We start from the raw sequence: 11,734 nt of genomic DNA, 5'->3' as shown, positions 1-11,734 counted from the left end.
CATATATGTTGTTGGAAGAATTAAGTACTTCTTGTGACTCCACTCGGACAGGTTTCTAGAAGCTGGTTCTAGGTTCCTCAGGACTTTGCCTGCATCTTTTCTTTTGCTGATTTTGCTTTGTATCCTTTTGTTGTAATAACCTGTGCCAGTGAGTTTAACTGTATCCTATGAGTTCTTCTAGCAAATTACTGAACGTAAACTTGGTCTTGGGGACCCCTGACACAGTGACCCACTGGGAAATAAAGTTACCCAGATGAGTCATTGCCTCTACTTTCATGGTGACCCTTAGGATAAAGCTGAGAATACAACTCCTTGAGTGGGTGTCCTCCAATGCGATGCTCCAAAAGTAGAAAATTAGGCAAGATAAATGGTTTAATTTCCCAGGTAACTTATAGCCACAGGAGAGTTGGGGGAGACTGAAACCGAGGAATATCTATATATTCAATTCATATCCTCCTCTGCCCTGATCAGTCCTATTGCTGGAGAACCGTCTCACTGGTTTGAAAAAAAAAATTGCAACTACTTCTATAGTTCAGTATACCTCAACACAAATATAACTAAAACAAGGCAGACCAAAAGCATGATAGGCATGGATTCAATAGACAGAACTGACCCACAAAAGAGAGAGAGTTAATACAGGAAACAGAGGATATCTTAAAAATATGTACAAATATGTAATAAAATGGAGATATTTTTTATTTATAGAGCTCTTCTTATTGAGAGCACCGTATGTGTTAGAAGAAATGTGTTGCTTGGGTCCTGGCTTATTCTCAATCAATCCTGGGCATTTTGGTTTACTCTCTAATCCCAAATCACTTGGTCTCAAACACTGAGACACTTCTCACTTAAAACTGGCACTAGTTTATAGGAGTTAAGCATCTGAAAAAAAAAAAGAGTCTTTAAAGACTTGGCAAGGAGGGTGGTAATAGAAGAGAATCCTGTCACAACACAGGAAATATCTTTTTTATTATTTATTTATTAATTTATTCATGAGACACACACACACACACCACAGAAAGAGACACAGGCAGAGGGAGAAGCAGGCTCCCTACAGGGAGCCTGGTGCAGAGCTCAATCTCAGGATCCCAGGATCACGACCTGAGCCGAAGGCAGACGCTCAACCACTGAGCCACGCAAGCACCTGAAATATCTTGAAATTGGTGATCAGATATCATTGTGCACAAAGACCATCAGCCACACTGTCAGAAGGAGTTCCTTTCTGGCCCATTCTTTCTTTGAATCCTGTTCTGCTTCCATGTTCTTAGAGACCACCCTTTTAGATCAGAGTGGCTTTTTTCATCTCCTCTTTCCCTTGAGATCCCCAACTGCAATCTCTGGGCTTTCAGGAGGAAAAAGAAGTCTCTTAAAATAAAATGAACAAGCAAACCCAAACCTATCTGCCCAAACATGAAACACTCATGTTACAGCACAGAACAATTTAGCTCCACATTCTCTCAGTCATCTATCCTTGTTGTGAGTTTCCCTTAAAGCATTTTAATAAGACAACAACAACAAAACAAAAAACAAACAAAAAACAAAAAAAAGGAAAAAAAAGCAGTTTTCCCTCAGAGCAGTTGTCCACAGTGTCCTCAATGCAGCAATAGTGACAAAATTTTTAAGCTTCCATTCTGTTTCAGTAAGAAAGGTAATTTTCCTCAACAAGAATATTAGCAAAACACCCTTAGCATGGCTGACCTCTGGAGATCTTCCTGCCTCAAGCCTTCTTGTGCCAGCATCACCTCCATGGCAGGGTACACCCCCTCTGCCTCCAACTATGGGTGTTCTGAGAGGTATAGTGCTGAGTGGAAACAAAAAGAAGAGGTGATGCCCTGTTAGGAGCACCGGGACATAGCTCTCTGGGTATTATTTTGTGTACTCAGGCCCTGGATTTCTGAGCTGGGTACTGATAACAGGGTAACTCACACACTTTCTCTGTCCATCCCAGGCACCCAGTGGCTCTGTCCCAGAGGGTGGAGTCTCTTTATTTCAATCAGTTCTCTTTGCATCTGAGGTTCCACAGTCCAGCCCCCTTTGTGCTGACATGGGGCTAGATGGTTTTTAGGTCCTGCCAAATGGTGGACAGGATTTCTTTTGTTGAAATTTTATATTTCAAGAAGCTTACATGAATATCTACGTGGGAATTTGCAAGAAGTTGTATTGGAGATTATTACCCTGATACGGCAATAACCTCGAAATTGAAGGCTGGGAGATTTGATTAGTGAGGGAAGTAGAGGAAAGATTGAGCTAAATATGGTTCCTGAGGTAGGGATGGGGTTAAGTTGCAGCTGTTGGAAGCTTTCCATACTTGGGATACTGTATTTCTGGTGAGGAGGGATGAATGGAAAGGACAGTGACAGGTTACCAAAGAGATATCTTGTTTACTTTGAAAATTTTCCTGGAGTTGGCTTTGGTCTTAATCCTCCCAGACACTGGATGGGAGTGAGCCTAAACAAGAAATCCTTTTTACGCTACTTTGGTGATCCTCTGAGAGGGCCAAAGCCAAAGGACAGGGTGCAGGGAGACCAGGTCTCTATCTGAATTTCTCCAAGTCCTTTAAAAGAATTAAATTTCATTGTAGTGAGAACATTTAACATGAGAACTATTCTCTTGACAAATTTTTAAGTGTACAACACAATATTGTGAACTATAAGTACAACGTTGTATAGCAGGTCTCTAAAACTCATTCATATCATTTAACTGAAACTTTATGCCCGATGATTAGCACTTCCCCCTCCCTACTTCCCCCAGCCTATAGCAACCACCATTCTACTCCTTGACTGTATATATTTTAGCACTTCCATGTTCAATGCAGCATTATTCATAATAGCCAAGATATGGAAACAACCTAAATGTCTGTCTACAGATGAATGGATAAAAAATATGGTATATATGTACATTGGAATATTATTCAGCCTTAAAAAGAACTGAATTCTGTTGAACAGAATGGATGAATCTTGGTGACATGATGCTGAGTGAAATAAGCCAGTTTCAGAAGAGAGAACACTACATGATTCCACTTAAAAGAGGTATCTAAAATAGTCAAATACTTGGAGATAAACCATCTTAATCCATTCCAGGAAAAGAAGACTTATGTCCCTCTAATCCCATATCACTATCTGATTCCAGTTGATAACATCTTCATGCCATGTGTGCCACTCGCATGAACAGATGGAGCTGAGAAACTTGGCCAATATCAAGTGTTAAAGGAGTGTACATAGGTAGTTGTGACTCATTTGTTCATGTGTCTAAGGAAGCATATAGGAAATGGTTGTTTCCTATTGAAATAATGCGAAAAAAGACAGGTCCCTGTCCTCCAAGAATTAATTAACATAAAGTATTTTTCTAACAAGACTTAAAACTTGAAAACTCTTTAAATCTATTTTTGAGGATCCACAAAACACATGTAATTTTAAAATTGGAGTTGTAATTTGTTATTCCATACCCCAAGTGAAACAACTTTGCATGTAAGGGAGGAAGCTGGGCATCCCACTGAGGGTATATGTGGATTAGTGCTTCTTTCCTATTTGGAAAGTAGAGCAGAATGGTTAGGAGTGAAAGCCCCAGAACCGACGTGTGGGGTTTCCAATCACACAGCTCTATCACGTACCAGCTGTGTGACTTTGGGTAACTTACACAAACTTTATTTGCTTTAATTTCCTCATCTTTAAAATGGAGGACAACAGTAATGCCAACCTCATAGGGCTGTTATATAGGTTAAGTGAGTTAATAAATGGGAAGTGTTTAGAATAGTGGTTGGTACATTGTGAGCACAGTAACAATTGCTATTAACAATTACTTACCCTAAGAAACATCGGTGTGAACAATACTAAAGGAATGAAAATCTCGTAAAGTTATTCAAAGCTAAAATACTTTGCAAACCTTTTCCCCTTCCTCATCCACATTGTAAGTATAATAGCAAGGTGTATTTAATTACATACTGACCATTCTGCATTGCCAGGATCTGCAAGAGCTTAACCAAGAGGAATCCTGATGAGATACTATATTAGGCATGTCACTTATTTTTTCACTTAATCCTTATAACTATTATATCATGTAGGTACTATTATCTCCAGTTTATAACAAATTAAGGCTTATTGAGGTTAATTACCTTGTTTAAGGTTACATCTAATGAAGTGGTTGATGTGGGTGGGAAACCTGGTTTTTGTGACTCACTCAGAATCCATGTTGAGACAGATTTTCAGACCAGCAAGATCCAAAGAATGATTTAAAATGTTTTTTTTTTCAAATTAAGTGAATGTTTTTATCAACTTAAAAAGTAAACAGCATATAAATAAATATGGGACGAGGACAACCATGTTATAGAATAACAGTGAGTTCCAAATGAGCCTTCAAAACCACAATTTGACAAAAATGCAAAGTAAACAACAATGATTACATAATCCAATTTCAAAAGTATATACAAACTCAAACATTTTATATTTATTTATTTATTTATTTTTAAAATTTTATTTGTTTATTCATGAGAGACACAGAGAGAGGCAGAGACACAGGCAGAGGGAGAAGCAGGCTCCATGCAGGAAGCCCGATGTGGGACTTGATCCCGGACTCCAGGATCATGCCCTGAGCCAAAGGCAGACTCTCAACCACTGAGCCACCCAGGCATCACCTATTTTTATTTCTAAATAATTTTATTTATTTATTTATTTATTTATTTATTTATTTATTTATTTATTTATTTTAAAGGCTCTTTTTTTTAAAGATTTATTTATTTATGATAGACATAGAGAGAGAGAGAGAGAGAGAGAGAGAGGCAGAGACACAGGAGGAGGGAGAAGCAGGCTCCATGCCGGGAGCCTGACGTGGGACTCGATCCCGGGACTCCAGGATTGCGCCCTGGGCCAAAGGCAGGCGCCATACCGCTGAGCCACCCAGGGATACCCTTAAATAATTTTATTTGAATTCTAGTTCCTTAACATACAGTGTAATACTGGTTTCCGAAGTGGAAGTTAGTGATTCATCACTTACATACAACACCCAGTGCTCCTGACAACAAGTGCCTTCCCTATCCATCACCCATTTAGTCCATCCCTCACCAACCTCCCCTCCAGGATGCCTCAGTTTGTTCTCTACAACTAAGTCTTGGGGCAGGTGGGTGGCTCAGTTGTTTAAGCATCCAACTTTTGATTTTGGCCCAGGTCATGTTCTTGAGGTTGTGAGAATGAGCCCATTGTTGGGCTCCGTGCCCAGCAGGGAGTCTGCTTGAGATTCTCTCCCTCCCTCTTCCTCTGCCTCTTGCCCCCTGTGCATGCGCTCTCTCTCTAAAATAATAAATTAATTAATCTTTGAAAAAGAAGCTCTCATGGTTTGCTTCCTTCTCTTTTTTCCCCTTCCCATATGTTCATCTGTTTTGTTTCTTAAATTCCACACATGAATGAAATCATATAGAATTAGTCTTTCTCTGACTGACTTATTTTGCTTAGCATAATGTACTCTAGCTGCATTCATGTCATTGTGAATGGCAAGATTTCATTCTTTTTTGATGACTAATATTTTATCGTTTGTACATGCCACATCTTAATCCATTCATCAGTCGGTAGAAATTTGGGCTCTTTCCATAGTTTGGCTATTGTTGATAATGTTGCTATAAATATCGTGGTGTATGTACCCCTTTGAATCTGTATTTTTGTATCCTTTCGGTAAATACCCAGTAGTACAATTGCAGAATATTAAGGTAGTTCCATTTTTAACTTTCTGAGGAACCTCCATACTATTTTTCAGAGTGGCTGCACCACTTTGCATTCTCACCAACATGCAAGAGTGTTCCCTTTCTCTGCATCCTCACCAACATCTGTTGTTTCCTGTGTTAATTTTAGCCATTCTGAGAGTCATGAGGTGGTATCTCATCATGGTTTTGACTTGTATTTCCCTGATGATGAGTGATGTTGAGTATCTTTTCATGTTTTGATAGCCATCTGGACGTCTTCTTTGGAAAAATGTTTATTCATGTCTTCTGCCCATTTCTTTGTTGGATTTTTGGATCCAGTCTTTTTGGATTATTTGTTTTTTGAGTGTTGAGTTTGATAAGTTCTTTATAGATTGTGGATACTAAAGTTTATCAGATATGTCTTTTACTAATATCTTCTCCCATTCTGTACCCTCCCTTTTATTTTTGTTGACTGTTTCCTTTGCTGTGCAGGAACTTTTTATCTTGATGAAGTCCCAGTACACCTTTGCCTTTGTTTCCTTTGCCTCCTGTGACGTGTCTAGCATGAAGTTGCTCCGCCAAGGTCAAAGAGTTAGTGCCTGTGTTCTCCTCTAGGATTTTGATGGACTCCTGTCTCACATTTAGGTCTTGCATCCATTTTGAATTTATTTTTTTGTATGGTGTAAGAAAATGGTCCAGTTTTATTCTTCGGCATCGGGCTGTCCAGTTTTCCCAATACCATTTTTTGAAGAGACTGTCTTTTTTTCCATTGGATAGTCTTTCTTGCTTTGTTGAAGATTAGTTGACCATATAGTTGTAGTCATTTCTGGGTTTTCTGTTGTGTTCCATTGATCTATATGTCTGTTTTTGTGCCAGTACCATACTGTCTTGATGACCACAGTTTATAAAAAAATATTTTATTTATTTATTCATGAGAGACACAGAGAGGCAGAGACATAGACAGAGGGAGAAGCAGACTCCTCACAGGGAGCCCCATGCAGGACTCGATCCCCGGACTCTGGGATCAGGACCTGAGCCAAAGGCAGATGCTCAACTGCTAAGCCACCCAGGTGTCCCGACCACAGTTTTGTAATACAGTTTGAAGTCCAGAATTGCAATGCCTTCAGCTTTGCTTTTTCAGGATTGCTTTGGTTATTCGGGGTCTTCTGTGGTTCTCTACAAATTTTAGGATTGTTGGGACACCTGGGTGGCTCAGTGGTTGAGCATCTGCCTTCAGCTCAGGGTTTGATGCTGGAATCCCAAGATCGAGTCCCATATTGGGTTCCCTGAATGGAACCTGCTTCTCTTCCCTCTGTCTCTCTCTGTGTGTATGTCTCTTGTGAATAAATAAATAAAATCTTAAAAAAACACAAATTTTAGAATTGTTTGTTCTAGCTTTGTGAAAAAAGCTAGTGGTGCTTTGATAGGGATTCCATTAAATGTGTAGATTGTTTTGGGTAGTATAGACATTTTCATAATGTTTGTTCTTCCAATCCATGAGCACAGAATGATTTTCCATTTTGGGGGGTCCTCTTCAATTTCTTTCATAAGTGTTCTATAGTTTTCAGAGTACAGATCTTTTATCTCTTTCGTTAGGTTTATTCCCAGGAATCTTATGGGTTTTGGTGCAATTGTAAATGGAATAGATTCCTTTTTCTGTTCTTTCATTATTGGTGCATGGAAATACAACAGATTTCTGTACATTATTTCTTATTACTTTGTTGAATTCATGTATTAGTTCCAGCAATTTTTTTTTTGTGGAATCTTTTGGGTTTTCTAAATAGAGTATCATGTTATCTGCAAATAGTGAAAGTTTGACTTTTTCTTTGCTGAATTGGATGCCTTTTATTTTGTTGTTGTTGTTGTCTGATTGCTGAGGCTAAGACTTCCAGTACCATGTTAAAGAGTAATGGTGAGAATTGACATCACTAACTTGTTCCTGACCATAGAGGAAAAGCCCCCAGTTTTTGCCTATTGAAGATATTAGCTGTGGGTCTTTTGTATATGGCTTTTATGATGTTACAAACTCAAACATTTTAAGACGTTAAGCAGCAAAATGAGACATCCCAACACCAAAGGAGAAAACTGAAGGCAAATGGTTACCTGATGGCACAAATGCCTCCAGAAAATATTGTTAATAATCTACAGGAGAGGAACTTTCAAGAGTTTATGGTTCAGATTCCAAATGTTTTTGGGTAAAGTGATCTGAGACTGATTCTTGAGTGTGATGTAATTCTGAGTAAGATATCTGAGCATGTCCTTCAAAAGGTATCATGAAATGAGTAAACAGGAAATCTTGTCCCTTCATGCCTTTCAACACACAAAGGCCAAACCATATTCATGAATATCAGACTCTTTCTAGTAATGCAGAAGGTAAAGGAGCTGACTGGTATATAAGGAGGTGTGGTACTTCTATTTCCTTTACATATGTTTTGGCTCAAGTCAAAAGGCCTACATTTTAATGAAATAAAGGAATGCTCATGTTACATGCTGAAGGCCACTTACCATGAATAGTGAATCTACAAATATTACTTTCAAAGCCTAGAGTTATCTGTTAGCAATGCATATTATCAAGAGGTTTTATAAAATGTCTAACCATGACTTAGACATGAATGCTAAGTCCAGAATATTGATAAAAATCCACCAGCATGTCACTGACTTCATTTTATTTTATTTTATTTATTTTTTTTTAATTTTTATTTATTTATGATAGTCACAGAGACATAGAGAGAGGCAGAGACATAGGCAGAGGGAGAAGCAGGCTCCACACACCGGGAGCCCGACGTGGGATTCGATCCCGGGTCTCCAGGATCGCGCCCTGGGCCAAAGGCAAGTGCCAAACTGCTGCGCCACCCAGGGATCCCCGACTTCATTTTATTTTAATTTTTGAAAGAGAGAGAGAGAGAGAGAGAGAGAGAGCAGGGGGAGGGGCAGAGAGAGAGAGGGAGAGAATCCTGGGCAGGCTCCATCCTTAGCACAGAGCCTAACACAGAGCTTGATTTCATGACCCTGAGATCATGATTTGAGCCAATATCAAGAGTAAGACGCTTAACTGACTGAGCCACTCAGGTGCCCTCAACTCTCATTTTAAATAGGCATGTGAAAATGAGAATGCTGCTGTATGGTACTGAGTAGTATATACTGAAGTTAGTGTGCTTTAATGAGTATCTGCTCTACATTAATTCCCTTCAATTAAAGAAGCACATGAAATAGAAAAAAAATCTTATCAGTCAATAAAAGGAGTTAGTGTTTAAAAATGACAATGGAGCACTTGCAGCTTCATTTTTCAAAACTTCACAAAGGTGCAAACAATGTACTGCTTTCCAGGCTCACATGGACAGATCAGTACTGTTATGTCTGGTCTTCCTAGATGCACGGGCATCTCGTGGCAGTACTTTCTGCAAATCTGATAGAGCAGCAGCTCTCTCCTCTTGATGTCTATCATAGCGTGCAACTGTGTGTGCCTGGTAGGGGTCTGTGGAAGGGCAACGGTAGGCATTTTTGGAGTCTGACAGTTGTCAGAGTCACTGCCACCTTCCAAGTCAACCTGTGTGTAATTGAGCTGCCTGTGTTCTAAACTTAGGCATCTGATATCAAAGTTAAAGACTGTCAGCATACAGTCCCGATGTCTTGAATATTCTATTTTGTAAGCACTTGCTGGCACGCTTACATTCTCTGTATTTGCAGTTATGAGCTGGATCTAGATTAGTATGGTGGCCCTTTAGAGATGGGATCTGTGGTCCAAAGTTGTCATCTTCATCCCTACTTAGCTTGGGGGCTTCCTAGATAGGAGGCAAAGATGGTAAATTTTCATAGTTTAATAACACAGTTCTTCTCTGAGCTGAGGTATTGATATTCTGGGTAACTGAGGTAATGCCAGATGTTAAATGACCTCTCCTGACCCCTGAGGCACTAGGGATAGATAGCCCATTGATATTTTCATACTCCAGTTTGTTAATAGAGGGTGCAATTCTTCACTCATCATTATCATATTCAGTGTCCCATTCTGTGCTATTGGCACCACTTCCGCTGACTTGGTCTCTTTCAAGTTGTTCTAGTTTCTCGTTTTACATTAACTACGTTTGAACAGGGGTTGGTCCTAAGACAAATTTGACTCCTTTGGATTCAAGAAGAATCTGAGGGTCTCTGTCCTCAGTACTACTTGGTTGTGCTGCTTTCAGCATTAGAAATCCTCACCTCCAATGGGACATGCACATTTGTATGGTTTTTCTGCTCTTCTTGAAACTCTTGTAGTGTTGATATAGGTATGTACTTGCTCCCCAAATTTCAAAAAAGTTTTTTTTTTTTAATCAGCTATGTGGATTTTTATGCTATGAGAAAAAAAAATTCCCAGTTCAGTTCTGAGTAGCTTAGAGGCAGTGATATCTTGTGTTCATTTCTTGGAAAAGATGTATTAGGTAAAATTGGCTCTGGCCTCAGTTTCAACTGAGCTGTGGAAGTTCTGTTGTTTTTTGAGCTAAATCAGTTGGCTTCCTGCTATTTCTAAAATATTTGCTTTTGTAAAAAAAGAACATATCCCAGTAATTAAAGGCACAGATTTAAACAGCATTCATTCACTCAAATCACTGCATAGATATAACTGTCACTTTCCTTTGCTCATTTTGCTGCCAGCACCCACCCCCACTTTTCTGGAAACGGCGCTCAGATCAAACGTGGTGGCTTGGATTCTGAGTCATGGTGTTCTGCTGTCCTTCAGCCAAGAGTCAGACACAGGACCCAAGCAAAATCATACTCTTTTTGGAAATCAAATCTTGAGCAGAGAGAACAATATGGGAAAGAGCAGGAGCACTTGAGCAGGCTCTATGGGGCCCAGAGAAGGCCAACTGTTCATCACTTCCTGCTCTGGTTCCCATCTTTCTGAGCTACCATTCTAGTGCCTTGAGGTCAGCCAGAGTCAAGTTCCATTTTTTTGTAACCAGACTCCTCTCTGGTGTACGTGGCCTGTCAGAGCCTCGGTGGTCTAGCCCTGCTCACCTCCTGAGCTCACCTGGCGCTGCGCCCCCTCTCACCACAGGCCAGCTGCACTGCATTGCTCTCTAGCTCCTTGGACACACGGAACTTGTTCCCACCTTGAGCCCTCTGCCATTGCCCATGGGTCTGTTGCTCAAATGCCACCTGCTCGGAGAGGCAAATGCCGACACTCCAAAGCTTTCCATCTCATTAGCCTGTTCAATTTCTGATACTAGTATTTAAAATTATCTCTTGTTTTATTTACTTACTTATTATTTGCATTTCCCGGTTAGAATATCATGTCTAAGAAGCTAGAGACCTTGTCTACTTTGTTTACTGGTATCGCTAGCATTTCATAGCATGTGGCACTTAATAGGTGCTCATTAAATATGTATTGAATGAGTGAGTGTGTTGTAGGTAGTACACCCTGGGTAGAGCAATCTTGTGTCCTATGACTAAGTGGTTAATGAAGAGCATACATAGGCTTTGGAATTAGGCTGTCTGGATTTCAATCTTGGCTCTAACGCTTGCTGTGTGACCTTAGGTAAGTTACTTAAGCTCTTTGTGCATCAATTTTCCCATTTCTAAAATACTAATAACAAAAATGTATAAGTAGGATGAAGATTAAGCAAGTCTTTGGTACATTGCATGGAAAACAATGAGGTTGAATATACGGCTACCAATATGATTAGAGTATTTCTCAATTGTAAGAAGCTTTTGTCAGAGATTGTAAAATGTGCCACTGGCTTCATATTAGCACTTCTGGAGAAAACCAAAATCAAATACAACATTAAATGAAAACAAATCGGGCAACCCCAGTGGCTCAGTGGTTTAGCACTGCTCTCAGCCTGGGGTGTGATCCTGGGGACCTGGGATCGAGTCCCATGTCGGGCTCCCTACATGGAGCCTGCTTCTCCCTCTGCCTGTGTCTCTGCCCCTCTCTCTCTCTGTGTCTCTCATGAATAAATAAATAAAATCTTTAAAAAATTAAAATAAATGAAAACAAATCTACAAAAACTATTTGCAACATCATACTTTATCTCTACAAATACATGCTGTTTCCTTTTTCAGAATGCAATCATACCCTGCATCAAAAAT

The 11,734-nt window shown here is 39.7% G+C and overlaps 1 pseudogene; it reads right to left on the bottom strand.

Moving 5' to 3' along the window:
* Positions 1–8,405: 8,405 nt before the first annotated feature.
* On the bottom strand, positions 8,406–10,842 carry LOC129495946 (fibroblast growth factor receptor substrate 2-like; annotated as a pseudogene).
* Between the last annotated feature and the right edge of the window lie 892 nt (positions 10,843–11,734).

This window comes from Nyctereutes procyonoides, unplaced genomic scaffold (genome assembly GCF_905146905.1).
Source record: "Nyctereutes procyonoides isolate TBG_1078 unplaced genomic scaffold, NYPRO_anot_genome, whole genome shotgun sequence".
NCBI classification, from domain to species: domain Eukaryota; kingdom Metazoa; phylum Chordata; class Mammalia; order Carnivora; family Canidae; genus Nyctereutes; species Nyctereutes procyonoides.
This window is presented reverse-complemented; position numbering and strand designations above follow the sequence as displayed.